An 18,248-nucleotide genomic window follows, 5' to 3' on the forward strand; every position below is an offset into this window, starting at 1 on the left:
TAATATTCGTTTTTGTTTGGCTCTGAAATTCCATTTTCTGCTTGAATGATTGATAACGGGCATTACTAGCAACTGTTGGGAGATCTATTGAAATAAAATGGATGCTTCAAATTGCCTCGTACCATAGTACCAAGGATTACACAGTTTGTTTTCGTGAATTCGGAATGAGTTTGTGTGATTTATTTATGGAGAATTGGCGGATTGCATAGAACTGCAATGCAGCTCATACACCCACCAAAATGTAGCACTTTGTACGATGAAAATTTCAATGACATTTTTTGACGTAGGACTACGTCTTACATTAAGGGTGCCAAATCAGAAAACAGGTCACGTTTTTATGAAATAAAGTTAACGTTAATAACTATTTTTGCTGCGGACGGATTTTAACGATTTGCATACCAATCGAATCGGAAATTTTCTAAGATTTGTTTGATGTGCTATGCATAACAATCCCATAGTCTGTATATAGTTTAAATTGATGAAAATTCGAAGCATTCTCAGTTCCTCATACATTTGCTCTGTACATTTGTGTGCTTTCCCGAACAGAGCTGTTAATAACGGGCAACTTATGCAGCCGCTAGAATAGAAACAACGAAGGGGGATAGTGTGTGCATTTTTGATGCTTGTTGAATGACAATGCACGGAAGATGCCTTTCGTTAAATTTTCAGTGTAATGCCTGCATTGAAATAAAGAAACAAATTGCGACATAGGACCAATTAGTGTATTGTTCTCGCAAAGGCAACAACGAATCATTGCTTCTCGAAATCATTCTACAAAACCACGCAAGCCATTAAACCTTTTCAGGTTCCCCAGAACTTCTTACTAAAGAGTTATTCATAAAATTCCGACGTATTCGCCGATAATATCCGAAATGATAAACCAACATATTAAAAAAAATATTACGTAGTCCTTCGTCCTGAGCGGTCGTGTCTCGGATACAACTTCTCGAATTTTTTCAACCTGTATTTTGAAATGTTGTGTTCGTATGAAAAAGATGCATCGAGAATATGGGAGCAAAGTTTAAAGCCTCTTAAAAACAAAGAAGAAGAAGAAGAGAATATGGGAAGGTAAAGGGCGAACATGAAATTATTGCGACACCGAAAATGTCATGCCAATTTTCTTATAATGTTTAGAATCAAACCAAAATTTTAGGGTAGTTTTACACATATATTTACTTCAAAAATCAAAAGAAAAGTTAATCGATGGAGCCTTGAGTGTAAAATTGAACGCATTTTCGCTTGATGCCCTCCATCAAAGTCTTTACAGTGTCATCCGGTACCAGTTTCTCAGTTTTTTTTTCATTTTCTTAACATGTCATTCTCGTCTTTGACTGTCTTCTTGCTCTTCCGAAGTTCCCGCTTCATTATTGCCCAGTACTGCTCCACCGGGCGCAGCTCCGGACAGTTTGGCGGTTTCATGTCCTTTGGGACAAAATGGACAGAATTGGTCTCATACCACTCCAGGATACTTTTAGAATAGTGGCATGCAGCCAAATCTGGCCAGAATAGCGGAGCTTCGTCGTGCTGCTGCAAGAACGGCAAAAGGCGCTTCTCGAGGCACTCAGATTTGTAGATCTCGCCATTTACTGTGCCCTTTGTCACGAAAGGCTCACTCCTCAGTCCGCAAGAGCAGATGGCCTGCCAAACGAGATATTTGGAGGCGAACTTCGACATTTTCTTCTTCTTAAATTTGTCGTCCACATTGAATTTGCTCTTGCCGGTGAAAAACTCTAACTCCGGAATTTGCTTAAAATCGGCTTTTATATACGTTTCGTCGTCCATCACACAGCAGCCATATTTTGTCAGCATCTTCTCGTAGAGCTTCCGTGCCCGAGTTTTAGCCGTCGATTGTTGGCGCTCATCGCGATTTGGGAAGTTCTGTACCTTGTATGTATGCAGTACAGCTCTCTTCTTTGTATTCTGGACGTAGCTCTGCGACATGTCGATCTTTTTAGCCAAATCACGGCTTGAGACGTTGGGATTTGCTTTAATCATCCGCTTCACCTTTCCCTCCGTCTTTTTGTACTCTGGTCCCGGTTTTCTTCCAGCTCTTTTGCCGTGGTCCAACGTCAACCGCTCCTGGAACCGCTTCAACACTCTGGAACGGTTGAATGGTGAATGTTCAACGTTTTTCCCAACTGCCGGTGCGACAGGTCAGGAAATTCCAGGAGTTTGGAAAGAATTTGTTCTCTCGACTCGCGTTGGTTCACCTCCATTTTCGTTGAATCGAAAAACACGACTTCGAGTTTGACAGCATGTAGACAATACACATCAATGGGAAAGTGTGCAAAATTCGGTTGATTTTTACCCAATGGTAAAAAAGTTATACCCTGTTGAATGTGTCGCAATAATTTCGTGTTCGCCCTTTAGGTTGGCTGATATTTATATGTGAGTAATCATATAATTCGGTTTATTAGAAAATTTACCAGGAGTAGGAAAATGAAATTATTTTTCGAAAACCGAAAATAAAATGATTGACGATTCCATAAAAGAACAGGAAAACAGGTCATAAAACGATGTTGTGGTATTTTTGAATGTAGAATAGTTATGTACTATGTCAAATAAATATACTGTCATTAAACGGGGGAAAATTAATAGGATTTCCAATTCTTATTTTCCTATTTTATTTATCGCACTGATATAGGTTTCAGATATAAATCATTTCATTGGCAAATTGACCAGCCTCTGCCTCGACCATCGTCGATTATTTGTGATTCATTTGACGACTACCAAGAATTACAATTTTTATTATCATATGACCAGTTTGATAAGCGACTATCTTTCATATGAGCGTATTCAATTACCTTTATCAATAAAATCATAACAATGTCAGTTATCTGATTAAAACATGATGTTCGACAAATTATTGGAAAATGACACACTTTTTGGGAAAAAATATATAAAATAATACTCAAATTATTACATAATTACACAACGAAGTTTAGTTTTTATATGAAAATCTTTGAAAAAAAGTTGGATATAATAAATTCTTTACATGTATAAGTACATATGTATTCACATAAAAATGCTTTGTTTCACAAAACACTGTGCATGGCCTTCGCTTATTATGACTTCCCTTCGATGTCCTTAAACACGAATTCGACTGTAGTTTGATATTAAACACTTTCTTTTAATGATATTTTTAAATGAATTTTTCTCATAGTACCGTCTGATGAAATCTGTAATTTTGGATGAGAAAACCTTATGACCCGGTTAAAACATAATCTGATAGGGACCAAAATCGGCTGTTTACGGCTAATTTGACTGGATTTGCTCTATGTAAGTCACAAACTCGTGCAAGCTCAATCAATACGCTACTTAGCACAAACCTAAGACTGCTGAAAAACGACTCAACAGCATCTCTACACAACGACTCAACAGCATCTCTACTAAATTTAAAAAAAAATTAGTGATCAAATAGTGGCCAATCAACTAAACATTTTGCATGTGTAACACAAATGAAAACGAAAAAAAATACGAATACGAAAATTTCATTTGACGTAAGGCCTTTCAATAATTGCGCTATCAGCAAAAATCTGCAAAACCAGCAAAAAGTGCATGTTTTTATGAAATATAAATAGAAGAAAATACTGCAATTTGAGCACCGCCCGTTTTCAATTTATTGAGAATAAATAAGCTATTCGCAATTTCGCAGCATTTACGATTTATCAGTTATCCAGGTAGCGAATAGACGGCAGACGAGAGTTTAGTTTAGTCAGGATGGAAGATAGATATCGCATACAGTAGTGCAGTTTTGTTCGAGGCGGCGCATTGATGTTCATACCGTTTGGTGAAGAGTGCTTCTGTATTTTTACACCACATCATTTCAGTCACTGTACTGGAGTTTAAAATTTCGAAAATGATGTTCGGAGTACGAGGATTTGAGGGTTAATATCTCTTTCCCAGCAGAAAGAAGTGGTACGACAATCACTTTCGGAAGATAAAAGGTGTATGAGTGATGTTTGTTATTAATTGACCCAACAACGTTTCTCCATAGTTCATAAACTGTTTCGAAAGCTTTTTTTTTGTATTTAGTTTTTTCTCTAATGCACATAGTCATTGAAACGTTGCTCTTATAATTACTACTCCCTGTTCATTGCATCGCAACAAAAGAAGAAAACAGCTTGTGCTTCAAGATGTAGATACTTAAATTTGTGTTGTTCAAACTTATTAGGTGATTATTAGATGAATAAAGAAATAAAAAAAATCTCAATTTATATCACAACAATAATTTTTAATCATTTCTTAAACAAAATATTCTCTTTCTACCAATTCTAAACTAACTTGAAGTAAATTTGCTATCAGATTGCGAAAAATCCTGATGGTAACTTAGCATTATTTTTATACATGTGGAGAATATTCAAGTGAAACCTACATTAAGGGATCCGGTAGTTTTTAGTAAGCCGAATAAAGCAGTGAAAACACAACATGCACAAAATGATGCTAAAACTCTAGAATGGACAGGAATAATGTTACCATACAACTAAACGTTCAGCTTTGTGACACCTTTCCTTTGACAAATTTAACAATGAACGTTTTAGTCTAGATACTTGGTAGCACTGACATGGGTCGATGAATGTATGTTTGTATTTTTTTATATGTTTGTTAAGATGACCATTTCCATTTTAGGTGGTTCGAAAAAACAATATTTTCCATTATTTTTCAAAAATGGCTTTTTGAAAAAAATCATAACTTTTGAACTACTGAGCCGATTTAGATGATCGACATATCAAATTAAAGCCAATTAGCTTTATATATTTTATATATATATATATATATATATATATATATATATATATATATATATATATATATTATGAGCAGAAAATAGGAATAAGTATAGTTAACCAAAAAAAAACGCCTCTCTGAATTTTGGATATGTTATGTGAAAAAATATTAAAAAATATAGCGCCCTTGGTCCCGAAACCATGTAAGCTATAAATAATAAATACAATGAATAATTACGGTTTACTTCGAAAAGTCATAACTTAAAAACAAAAAAAAAACGCCTCTGTGGTTTCGAGATATGTAAAAAATTCTCAGCTTTCAAAAAAAAAAATATAAAAATATAGCGCCTTTGGTCCCGAGACCATGAAAACAATAAAAAACAAATACAATCAATATTAACGAAACCAAAATTCAAATTTTGTGCAACTCTAGTATTTCTTCAAAAAAGAATCAGATGTAATTGTTAAAAGTTATGAATTTAAGAAAAAAAGTAATTTTTTTAAAAAAGTGGAAAAAATTGATTTATCGGACCACCCTAAAATGGAAATGGTCACTCTAACAAAAAAAAAAAAAAACACATACGGGACAATTGGTCTGCGACAAAGAACGAAATTTCCACTTTCCACGAAAATTTTAGTGATACAGGTCGGACTCGATTATCCGGGGTATTGATTTTTTTTTCACTCCGGATAATCGAATCCTCCGGATAATCGAGTCAAAACATTTTTTTTTCTTTATTTGTTTTTTTGCGTGTATTTTTCGTTTTTTGAAAATAAAAGAGGAATTTGTTTGTTGATTCATCCCCTTAATGTCAGAGCGTTGTCATGCTTTTCTAACATAAAAAAAAATAATTTATCCAGATTCTCTCAGAAGGTGATAGACGATCATGTTTGATGAAAAAAATCCTTCTAAGCATATGTTCGAATTTCAACAATGTCAGAGTTACAGAACTTTTTTTTTGTTTCGGACTCTGTTGCTTCAAACTGGCTCTACATTAAAAAGTACGCTACGGAAGACGATTCTGATGCTTTCATTTGAAAGATGAGAAAATTTAGTACAGGATATAGTAGTGGAACAACTAAAATAGTGAATTTTAATAACATTTTGGAAGTGAAACACTTAAAAGTTAATAATTTTTAATGTGTTATTATTAATTTTATCCTAAAAATTTATATTAAACTAGATTGTTTCTCTCAATTAAAATGAAGTTCTTTAACCGCTCCACAATTTGTTCTTTGGCGCACAACTTCTATCTCTTCTATCTAATATCGATATAAACAATTCCTAGTGAAAATTCAAGCCAAATCTTCAAAAATCACGATTTTTACCCCACTGTACAAGTAATAGCCACTTAAACTTCACCTTAACGTTGAAAGGTTACATTTTTTCATGAATTAAGCCATACTTGAAATATTAAAAAAAAAAAATTCCAAACTGAATATAATCGAGTCCAAAATTGTACAGGGTGCGGCAGCATAACTTCTATTTTTCAAAACTCAATAAAAACTATTGTATGCATCGGAAAATATTTATTTGTCTAAAGTTTTTATTTACATTGTTTTGAAGTTCAAATCTGTTAGGTGATGTCCCCCATTCTAACCGTAACCGTGAACCGATTTCTGGCGTTTGTCATGACTCTTGTTAGCATAGCAGGTGTTATGTTGGCAATTTCTTCTTGGATGTTGGTCTTCAAATCTTGTAGGGTTCTTGGACGGTTCACATAAACACGGGATTTCAAAAAACCCCATAGAAAAAAATCATAGGGGGACAGATCGGGAGAGCGTACCGGCCATTCCAAATCGCCTCTAATTGAGATAAGGCGCTCTGGAAAGTGTTCCCTCGAAACAGCCATCGATGCTCTTGAAGTGTGTGCTGTTGCACCGTCTTGTTGGAACCAAGTGTCCCCCAAATCCACATTTTCTAGCCGTGGGAAAAAAAATTGTAGCATGTTTACATACCGGTCCGAATTCACTGTCACTGTAACCTCATTTTCCTCCAAAAACCAGGGACCAATAATTCCAGCTGAGGAAATTGCACACCACACTGTGACATTGGGTGAATGCAAAGCTTTTGATGCAATTCTCGAGGGTTGGTGTCAGCCCAGTAGTGCATGTTTTGTTTGTTAAGCGACCCACACAAATGAAAATGGGCTCATCGCTAAAAAAAACAATAGCACTATCGGGAACGACATCAAGAAGAAGCTCACACGCGTTCATCCGAGAATTGAAGTCACGTTCTGAAAGTTCCTGCACTATCGCCATCTTATAGGGATGAAAATGAAGATCATCACGAAGAATTCTTCTCACAGAACGATCGGACAGTCCAAGGACAGATGCGTGTTTGCGCGCAGAACGCCGTGGCGATCGCAACATTGACGCTCTCACTCCTTCAATGTTCTCACGGGCCGAGGGACTCCAGTTCTTCCTTTTGTCGTACTTGCAGTTTGTCTGAATGTACTGACCCATGTAACAATTGATTTGCGGTCTGAGACGGGAGCCAACGGGGCTAAATTAAAGCGATTCCGAAATGCACGCTGTGTTGCAATAACCGAACATCCGCTTGAAAAGTTAACCTCAACGGTAAAGGCACGCTCCTCACTATTCCAACGTATTATGACGACTGAACCGAGTCGGGACAAAACTTTACAGTATCCCCTCTTGAACGAGACCACAAGCGCTCCACTATGACATGAGTGGCGCGCATTTTAAAAAAGGAAGTTATGCTGCCACACCCTGTATATAATCGAATCTGTATATAATCGAGTCCGACCTGTACAGTATTCTATTAGTCAAAGCATTTCATTTGATACCAATATTGAGGGGATTGCAAAAAATACATCGACCATTCTGTGGCGGCGACCTTTTCGAATTTATGTAGTTCATAGTGTAGTGTATTCTTCAAATCAAGCTATTCAGCCAGAATACGCAGTTTTATAATGACAGTAGAATTAAATGTATGTTCCAAATTTCAGATCAATCATTCAACAGACCGGGGTCAATTTTCTAGTAATGTGGGACCCAACAAACAATCAAACATACCTAGAAACAGGTCAAGCTGAATGAAACCATTCAAAAAATAATGAGTTGTTTGGGGACCGCGGCCATCTTGAAATTGAACTTTTCATTATCTGCTACGTTCTACTAGTCGAGAACTTTCTTTTGATACATTTGTGGGCATTTTTCATAAATAACTGTGTTCTACTAGTCAAGCCTTTTCATTTGATACCCATATTGATGGGGTTCTGAGAAAATAGGTAGTCCACCATTTTGTAGTGGCCGCCTTCTTAGATTTGCATTTTTCGTAAATAACTGCATTCTACTAGTCAAGCCCTTTCATTTGATACCCATATTGATGAGGTTGTGAAAAAAAAATATATGGCTCCATTTTGTGGTGGTGGCCATTTTGGATTTGAATTTTTCATAAATAACCGTATTCTACTAGTCAAGTTCTTTCATTAGATACCCATATTGAAGGGGTTCTGAGAAAATATGTAATCCGCCATTTTGTAGTGTCCGCCATCTTAGATTTGCATTTTTCGTAAATAAATGTATTCTACTAGTCAAGCCCTTTCATTTGATACTCATATTGATGGAATTCTGAGAAAATATGCAATCCGCCATTTTGTAGTGACCGCCATCTTGGATTTGCATTTTTCATAAATAACTGTGTTCTACTAGTCAAGCCCTTTCGTTTGATACCCATTGTGATGGGGTTCTGAGAAAATATGTAATCCGCAATTTTGTAATGGCCGCCATCTTGGATTTGCATTTTTCATAAATAACTGCATTCTACTAATCAAATCAAAATTTCCGAAAATCAAAAATAAAATACTCCGGATAATCGAAACCCGGATAATCGAGTCCGACCTGTATACCGTAATCTCGCAAAATGACGCAAGCGCCAGAGGGAAGAATTTTCACTACGAGACTTTTCGTAAAATTACATGTATAATCAGCATACGCGTACATTACGAAAATCTGATCTGTGCAAATTGTGTGCAATGGATGGAAAAACATTGCCATAGGCTCGATTTTTCAAAAAAATACATTTATATTTAAGCTATGTTACCAACGCCAGTTGGTTGTGGAAACATCAAATTTGAATCGCTGTTTCCACAACCGATTGGCGTTCATCCATCAAAGTATGGGAGAATCTGTTTCCAAATATTTTTTACAACATGCCACCGTTGGGCGAAGCATGGGGTAGCATCAAGGAGAAGAGTTCTACACATTTTCCATCTTTGTAGCATGCATCAAGCGGGCTAACGTAGTTGAGAACCCGATTGTAATAACAATGGACAGCACCTTATTTTCCAATCCAAAATGCAATTGAAAACATCCGTGTTGAATAAGATAATGCCGTCCGAAATTATCCGATGTAAAGCAAATACAGTTTACGCGAGGATGTTTTGAGTTTTGTTATAAGATGCGTTTAGATGGAGATTTTAGGAGAGTGTTTTGTCCCTTGATTGATGTTTTTTTTTAACCCATTTATTTATTTATCAGGCTCATTAGTATTTTATCTGTAACAGAGCCGGGTTGATTCGTGTACATGTACATATGTTTATGTTTCTATAAATTGTAAATTACACAGTAGTTAGTAGTAGCCATTTAGGCGTTATGTTTTCTGTTCCATTACATTATGGTAAATTACACAGTAGTAGCCTTTTTTAGGCGTAAGGGTATTCTTTCTGTTCTTCCATTGTTCAGCAGACCGAACAGCGGAGACAGTTGATATTGATCATTGTTGGGTTATTTATAGAACAGCAGCCCGATGTTTCTTGCAGAGCAGAGCAGTTGTATGGATAAATCGATCTTTGTTCCACCGTGGATCGATTTCCATCGCTGATGATGGTTGCGTGGACGTAGTTATTCTATAACAACACAAAGATGGTCAATTGAGGGCCCTGAGTTTGAACTCACGATCGATCGCTTAGTAAGCGAACGCGTAACCAAGTGGCTACGAAGACCCCCTTTGATTGATGTTGTTATTTGAAATTTTTTGTCCCTTCTCGTTCACTCTATGCCATTAGAACGGATCAAAAATCACATCGCATCAGATTCAAATTACGTCACATCATAAGGGAAATGTCGTTTGCGCCACATCACAGTGGAAATGGCGCTTACGCCATTCCGTTTTCAAGCTTTTATGGGGTCATTTTTCCACATTTCTATAAAACTTCGCAGTGGTTTGAAAGGATTTGGTATTTCATTGATCTATAACATAAAAAGTAAAATGTCAATTTTGGCGCTTGCGTCACTTTGCGAGATCATGGCAGTATAGTGGTTCGGTTTGGCATGGAATGGCTGTATTAATATATATTGGTGATTGCTCGCTGTCAGAACGACACTGAAACACTGAACTTATTGAATATCTAAGCAGTTTTTCAGTATCTCTTAGCAACATAACATCTCTCACGCCCCCAAAAACCTTACTTTGAAATTTGCTAACGTTTGCTGTGATTCTCTGACTCGAACTAATAGGAATCTTTCGCAGATGTCCCGTGTATTCATTCCTTATCCATTAAATTATTGACCAACAAATGTTGAATTTCTTGTAAAATTGATGCTCACAAAAGTCTTGTGACAAAACATTTATTAATTTATATGATTATCTCTCAAAAATTCGACACTTATGATAGGTGACTCATTGCTTTTCCATTGGTAAATGATGTTTTCTAAGGTTCTCGTGTTTTTAAAGTCGTTTCATGGCAAACATTATGACAAACATTCTGTACTCCATTGTCCAGGATTACAGAACGTCATATCCCAATCAAAGAAAACATCACTAGGGAACGGTCTCGAATTCATATGATGCGATTGAGCCGAGCGCTGCGCGAAAAACGGCCACAATACGAGCGGAAGCACGAAAAAGAGATTCTACAGCATGACAACGTTCGGCTTCACGTTGATAAATCCATTTTCATCTAAATTGGAACACTTAAATGAAAGTCCTATCCCACCATATTCTCCAGACTAAAGACGAAGACTTTTACCGAAACGGTTTTGTATTTCTACCAGCAAGATGGGAAAAAATTGTACCTGACTAGCGATGGACAATATTAGGAAAGACTCATATGTAACCCTTTTTCTACAATAAAGGTGTCTGTTCATAAAAAAATCCGCAAGAACTTAAATGCACAATAATATGTCCTTGAACCATTGAAAACTTTCGGCTGTTCGATCACCGTTTTGTCTCAACGAATATTATTAAGTTACCCGAAAAATAATTGCCGATTTTTTCATCTATCTATATATATATAAAAATGGAGTGATGTCTGTCTGTCTGATTCTTATAGACTCGGAAACTACTGAACCGATCGACATGAAAATTGGTATGTAGGGGTTTTTGGGGCCGGGGAAGGTTTTCGTGATATTTTGAGACCCCTCCCCCCTCTCTAAGGGGGGGCTGCCATACAAATGAAACACAAATTTCTGCATTACTCGGAAATTAACCAAGCAAACGAAACCAAAGTTGGCATGTGAAAGTTTTAGGGTGCAACACATGTTTCTATGATGGTTAGACAGTCCTTCCCCCACCCAAAGGGGGGGCTGCCATACAAATGAAACACAAATTTTTGCATTACCCGAGAATTAATCAAGCAAATTAAACCAAATTAGGCATATGGAAACTTTAGGGTGCAATGAATGTTTCTATGGTGGTTAGATACCCCTCCCCCCTCTCTTAGGGGTGGCTGCCATACAAATAAAACACAAATTTCTGCATTACTCTGCATTACTCGCATTATTATTGTAACTAGCTAAGTTTGCCGGGTTAGCTAGTTACAAATAAAATAATAGGTGTACCGGTAAGTTTCTTCGTTTTACAACAGATGGCGTAACTTAATTATTATTCCAGTGAATTAAATTTCCAGATATTCATTAGAATGCGCGTTTTTTTCAGTATATGTCAAAAAATTTAAGCGTGAACAACATAGTTTTTTACCACTTCGAATATGCCGAATTTCGTACCAACGAGAGTGTTTTTGCGGGGAGTGTTACTTCATTACTTCAATATGAAGATAAAAGCTGCGAAAAGTCATCACATTTTGGTGGAAGTCTATGGTGACCACGTTCCAACTGAGCGAACGTGTCAGCCGTGGCTTGCACGGTTTAAAAGTGGTAATTTTGACTTGGAAGACGAAAAACGTTCCGGACGGCCACAATACGAGCAAAGACACGATAAAGTTATTTCGCTGTACGACAATGCTCGACCTCATGTCGCGAAACCGGTCAAAACATACTTGGAAGCGCTAAAATGGAAAGTCCTACCCCAGCCACCGTATTCTCCAGACATTGCCCCATCCGATTACTACCTTTTTCGATCGATGCAACATGGCCTGGTTGACCAGCACTTCTACAATTTTGATGAAACCGTCAAACCGGCCGATTATTTCCGCAAAGGGATCCGTGAATTTCCAGAAAGATGGGGAAAAAGTTAGGACTAGCGATGGGCAATACTTTGAATAATAAATTTGTAACCATTTTTGAAGAATAAAGAATTAATTTAAAACAAAAAACCAAGACTTACCGGTACTCCTATTGCAATATTTTTGTACATAGAATGAATGCATAAAGATGGAATGAACATCATTTTAAAGCTAAAACTCTTTGGAATATTTTACGAGAAAATATTTATGTAGGCGTGAATAGATGCAGTGGACAAATCTATTGGTAAGAAATAAAAAATCAATTTCTTTCTGGATTCTGATTTTCTGGACTAACACAATTTTTCGCCAACTAATTCAATAGCAAATTCAATTAGCCTTATCTATAACGTTCCTGTAGGACCCTTCAATACAGATATATTGTTGTTTGAATGAAAAATTTCCCCTTCGTCTTTGATGATTAATTGTTCTATAAATAAAGATCTCATTGCAAATCCAAAGGCAGTTTGGAAAACTTTTTTGAACTCGAGCGTCATTTGCGATTAAACGGCTTCGAGAGTGCGAAAATCGTGGGAGAGTTGGAAATCTGTTTTAATTTTTACAAAACCTAAGTGTTATGATGCTGAAATTTGCTGGAAAAAGTGGAAAATTACAATTTTTCAAGAGTAATTCACTCGTTCTTTCAATAATGCATGTTGTTCTCAAAGCTAAACGAAAGTGCGTAAGAGTTCCAGTGAGAGATCCGTGATTTTACAATAGAAAAGCTATATTCATTTACAGAAACAGAAACTGTTCTCACAAAATTTTCAAACAACCATACTATATACAATCTGGAATAAAATATTTCGAATAGCTTCAGTTTTGTACAGTTTATATCTCCCCTGAGTTGATGGGAAGGATATGTCTCAAATACCTTACCACGACCAGAGATGACTTTTTTTTTTGTATATCTGACTTAAAATTTCAATGTCGCCACATTAGTAGTCAAGATTGTGAATGGGAGCCATTTAATTAAAATAATTTTTGTGTTTTGACAACAGTGGAAGTTTTTAATTCCGAGAAGTGATTGCAATTACTTTTTATGTTTTTAATTGTCCCGATTTACTAACATGAATTAAAATGTCTTTGAATGAAATGAGCTATTTTGTAAGTTGAATCGATGAAAAAATGATAAAAAAAGAGTTGAATATCGCTTTTAAGGAAAACATTATTGTTTGCCTCTACTGAGGAGATTAAATCGTATGTCAGGAACACAAATTATATGATTAAAAATAAATGGATTTTACCGAAACCTGAACCGAAAATGGGGTTTGTTGACAGATATAAAATTAAGCATGGAATTCAATCTCGTCAACTATTCGAATGACCGTCTTACCCACAGCTCACCTACACGCAATATCTTTGTGACGCTCCTTTCATTCCGTTCATATCGCAAATTGGTAATTAACATTTACTTTCTTTTCCATAACAAGTCGCAATCGGCGCAATACACGATGTGTAGTGCATGCATCTCTGAGGTTCGTTGTGCGAAAATGCGTTTCTCCAGAAAAACTTTCTTGCTTACACACTGGGTCCAATTAATGTTTTTTTTTTCTAATTTGCTACAAATGCTGATTTGTTTTGCATATTGGATTGGAAGTACAAGGGAAAGGCTAAAATGCCTGTGCAGTTTGAAAGAAAGTTTTAGTCTTCTTATAGAGACTAATATAACAGACTACACGAACAGGTGAATTCATAAATTGAAAAATGGAAAAAAAGACACGAAAAAATCAATCTTTTTTGCAATCGTTGTTCAAAATTGCTTGCCTGGTTCGTATATCTATACATAGCTGTATGTCGCTCCATCGCGCATACGGTCGAATGGGTGAAAATAATGATATTTTTGATCTTCTCGAGTTCCATCGCGGTTCGCTCAACCTTCCTCCCTTGTTTCCCTCGAACTTCAACACTGTGAGTGTTGTTTTACCCACCTCCGACAACGCCAGTCGAAGACACAACAAATGATTGAAGGTGGGCGTAGCTGTTGTTTTAGTAACTGGAGACAATTCGTCGAAATGCTTTTTTTTTGCTCAGTAGAAAGTTTTCGCGGCAACTTGTCTCTGTGATTGGTAACACCCTCTCAGAATTCATTCAATCCTTGTGCATATAAAGCGATTAGTTCAAACTGGAACCGTCAAAACCTTTTTAGTACTTTTTTATAAATCGATATTATTTAAAAAAAAGAAATTCTTTCAAAAATATATTCAAAATATGAGTGGACTTTTTGTAAGAAAATATGTAAAAATAAGCAATCGTAGGTTTTCGCACTCAAAAAACCTGAAATACGATTTTCTTAAAATGGCCTTTCCTTCCTTAGGTTATATTATATAATCAACTCACGAATAAAAAACAATCCCGACTTCAGGGAGGCCCTCATGGACAGCCTCGTATTTTCAATAGGTGGCATTTGCTTATTAAGATCACACCCAAAATAGGATTGCGGCGAAGAACGCAGCTGAGAAAATGCGATCACACTCCCTGCCTGCAATAGCATGACAAAAAAAAGTCCTGTACAATATCAGCACCCAAATAAACTATAGATATACGAATAGATTTAAGAATTGAGTGTTCATCAACATTGTTACAATTTCCTTATATCCCATCCTTCTCCTAAAAATATGTCACCCTTCTAAACTCGAGTACACCGCGAGTAATCGGTTTTCCACCTTACTAACCATACATCCATGAGAAAATTGTTTATATATATATATATATATAGTTTTAAAAATATATTTAAGAATTCGGCTCCTTTAAACTTAAGTAAACAGCACCCCACCGAGCAACGATATTCTCGGCCAATAAATGCGAAATAAAAACAGCAATGAGAATACAACGAAAATTGCGCTTGAGCTCACTAAAATTACATTCAACGAAAGCGAACAGAGCAACGAAATCAACGGCTCCATTTACAGCATATTGCGTTCTGAGTGCAAATTTTCGTCTGCGAACGCTTCTTCTGCTGCTGCTGCTGCTGATGATGATGCTGTGTAGCATTCTGTTTTTAATTCCATTCAGTAACTTTTCTCTGTTCCACTTGCCGCGTCCCACTGTCGTCTCTCGGTTTCCAGCCAACTGGTGCATTCATACAGATGGTTCAAATGAAGCAGCATCCATGCATCCATGATAGCAATGTGGCACAATGCGATCCCGGAACTATTGTTTGGCCTTCACTTTGCCAACAAGTGGCTCAACATCTTCGTCACGTTACGAACTTTTGTCCAAAATGTCGTCACTATATGGCAGATTGTATTTTTTTTGGGTTTAATCATATTCATATATGATTTAGAATAACACCTAACGGAAATTCTCAATCAAAATGCATTTTTATAGTATAGCGACATAGTATAGTAGATTTGTGGCTTCTTCACAACCCAATTAACCTGTGTTCAATCCCAGCCGACATCGTTGGAACTTTATGGAGGGAAAATTTGTAGTCAAAAGTCTAAATGGAAAATATTGAAAATGATTGAAATAAATTATGAATTAGAAATCAAAGAAATGTATTGATAATAATAAGCAGCGAGGAGATTGTTTAAATAATCATTAAATTTCAACCATCTTGTATGCAAAAGTAGTGCAGCTGCATTTCTGATCCTTAATATTAATTCATCTAGAGATTGAACACGTAAAAATCCAGGTACAAAAATCTTGTTGGGTTAAAATATGAGTTTTATTTTCCATAATACATTGGTAGGTATTATGATTATTCTAAGACCAATGGTTCAGTCTTCCTTCTAGCTATGATCTATTGTTCGAACTGTTTCGTACACTGTAGTCCTTCCCGTAGGCATCTCTTGGTGAATTTGCTGGTTCATGAAATCAAAAGTAAGTAATGTTGTCACCCCCTTACCCGAAAGCGCATGAGATGTAGCCAAAAATTCTATTATTGTTCGGACTTTGCGAAGGCTCTAGTCACCCGACCCAAGTGCCCTCTATAAGGCAACGTTCAGATCCGGAGCCTTGGGAACCACCGACTAATTCATGAGTCATTCCACACAGAAGGAACAATGAGCTGTACCATAAAATGATGAACACGATGAGATTTCTACTTACAATATTTATTCAGTGTATATGTATGTATTTAAAACTATGTAGCGTCTCCGGGTTGGTTGATTCGGGCTGAGCTCTGGTGTCTGGGCAAGCCATAATACGTCGTATCATGGTCAGGACGGAAGAAGGCTGATGATATTCTGGCTAATCAGCCAGTTGGTACGCGCGCAGCATTCTGGTATCTATTATCGTTCCAGCAATAAGAGAGCCCATCTCTCTTTGTAGGGTCCTTTTATATCCTTCAAGATGAGTGACCAGCTTCCTCCATGAATACCATGAGTAAATGGCAACAAGTTATCGAAAAAAGTGCATATTTAACCTAAATCAGATGAGTCTATCTATATTAAATAAAGCCTTGCACTTCATTTAGAAATAATGGATTCCTTTCTACTGAAGCATAATTCTATTAGAATCCAGAATCACAAAACCAATTGTATCTCGATGTTGGTGAAGGGTGCAAAAATGTTTTATATTAAAATGCAGATAATTTATTGTTTTTTTTTTGGAAAAAAATAGGGTCGTATCCAAGACACGACCGCTTAGGACATAGGACTATACCTTCGTGTACACTAGGTTGCAAATGAAAATGGTTATCTCTAATTTCAAAAAGTTACCTCATAAAAATGTTCACCACCTCGAAAAAACACCCTATGCAAAATATAAGCTCCATCGAACTTAAGGGAGAGTGGCGCGAAGCGGTCAAAGTTTGAGTTTTTTGAAATTCGAAAAATCATCCAAGATAATCGGGGTTTTCGAAAAACACTAATAAATGAAGTTCGAATGAGCTAATATTTTGCATAGGGTATATTATCGTGCAAATCAACATTTCGCAGCAAGTTCCGAATGAAAAATCGAGATAACTATTTTTATTGGTATCCAAAACCACACGGTTCGTTTCGTATTCCGAAAAAAAAACTAAATCCCAAAGTGTCGATTTTTGACAAAAAAATTTTTTTCGAGATGACACTAGATCTCGACGTTTTAAGGTATCAAATTTTTTTTTTCGACAACCCCGATTTCCTTCACTCCCCCCTTGGGTGATTTTTCGATTTTCAAATAACTCAAACTTTGACCGCTTCGCGCCACTCTCCCTTAAGTCCGATTGAGCTAATATTTGGCATAGGGTGTTTTTTCAAGGCGGTGAACATTTTTTATGAGTTAACTTTTTGAAATGTTAGGGTCGATTTTTCCCATACATTCACTGGCACCCTTGTGTTCACTTTACAAATACCAAACGGGAAGTAGATATGTTCCCAGAAGAGATGCAATATTTATACAGTAGCGTCAGCATACTTACTGTGCAAGAGTGGACTTTAAGTCGCAAGTATTCTCTTTTCGTTATCCTCCTTCGTTGTTTCTATTCTCGCAGCTACATAAGTTGCCCGTTATTGACAGCACGGTTGGGTAAGTACCCAAAGAAACAGACTAAATGTATGAGAAAATGGGAATGCATCCATTTTTTAAACCATTTACAGATTGTAATGTATACCATATCAAACAAATATTAAAGAATTTCCGATTCGATTGGTATGCAAATCGTCAAAATCCGTTGGCAGGAAAAATAGTTATCAACGTTAACTTTATTTCATGTTGATTGAGGACTGATTGATGATTTTCACTGCGAAACAATATTTTTTCGAATTTTCTTATTAATCTTTAATATTCTTCTAAGTATTCTATCATTCTAATTCTTCGTAGCCTAATTGGTTGCGTGTCCGCTACTAAGCGAACGATCATGAGCTCATAACTCAGGAACGTCAACTGACCATCTTTGTGTGTTATTCTAGCTACTACGTCAACGCAACAATCATCATGTGACGGTAATCCTAGCCCCTTACCGCTCACATTACGGTCTGCTGCAACGATAATTGTCACTATTAACCGATTCGCTGTCAAGCCTAAATTAAATGAAGTCATTCGCATTGCCATTTATATTGTGAGTATCATTGTTTACCCAAACGCTGTTATTTCTGGACCATTCTTTATAAGAAATAAAGTAAATTTTTTGTAGTATTTTTTTCAAGTTTTTTACATATTTATATTT

At 36.4% G+C, this 18,248-nt stretch overlaps 1 protein-coding gene across 1 annotated transcript in view; it reads left to right on the forward strand.

The window, feature by feature from the left end:
• The window catches only part of LOC129771800 (uncharacterized), a 59,065-nt gene that overhangs the window by 6,716 nt on the left and 34,101 nt on the right, over window positions 1-18,248 (forward strand). The gene's annotated exons all lie outside the window — the stretch shown is intronic.

Source organism: Toxorhynchites rutilus, chromosome 2 (genome assembly GCF_029784135.1).
Source record: "Toxorhynchites rutilus septentrionalis strain SRP chromosome 2, ASM2978413v1, whole genome shotgun sequence".
NCBI classification, from domain to species: Eukaryota; Metazoa; Arthropoda; class Insecta; order Diptera; family Culicidae; genus Toxorhynchites; species Toxorhynchites rutilus.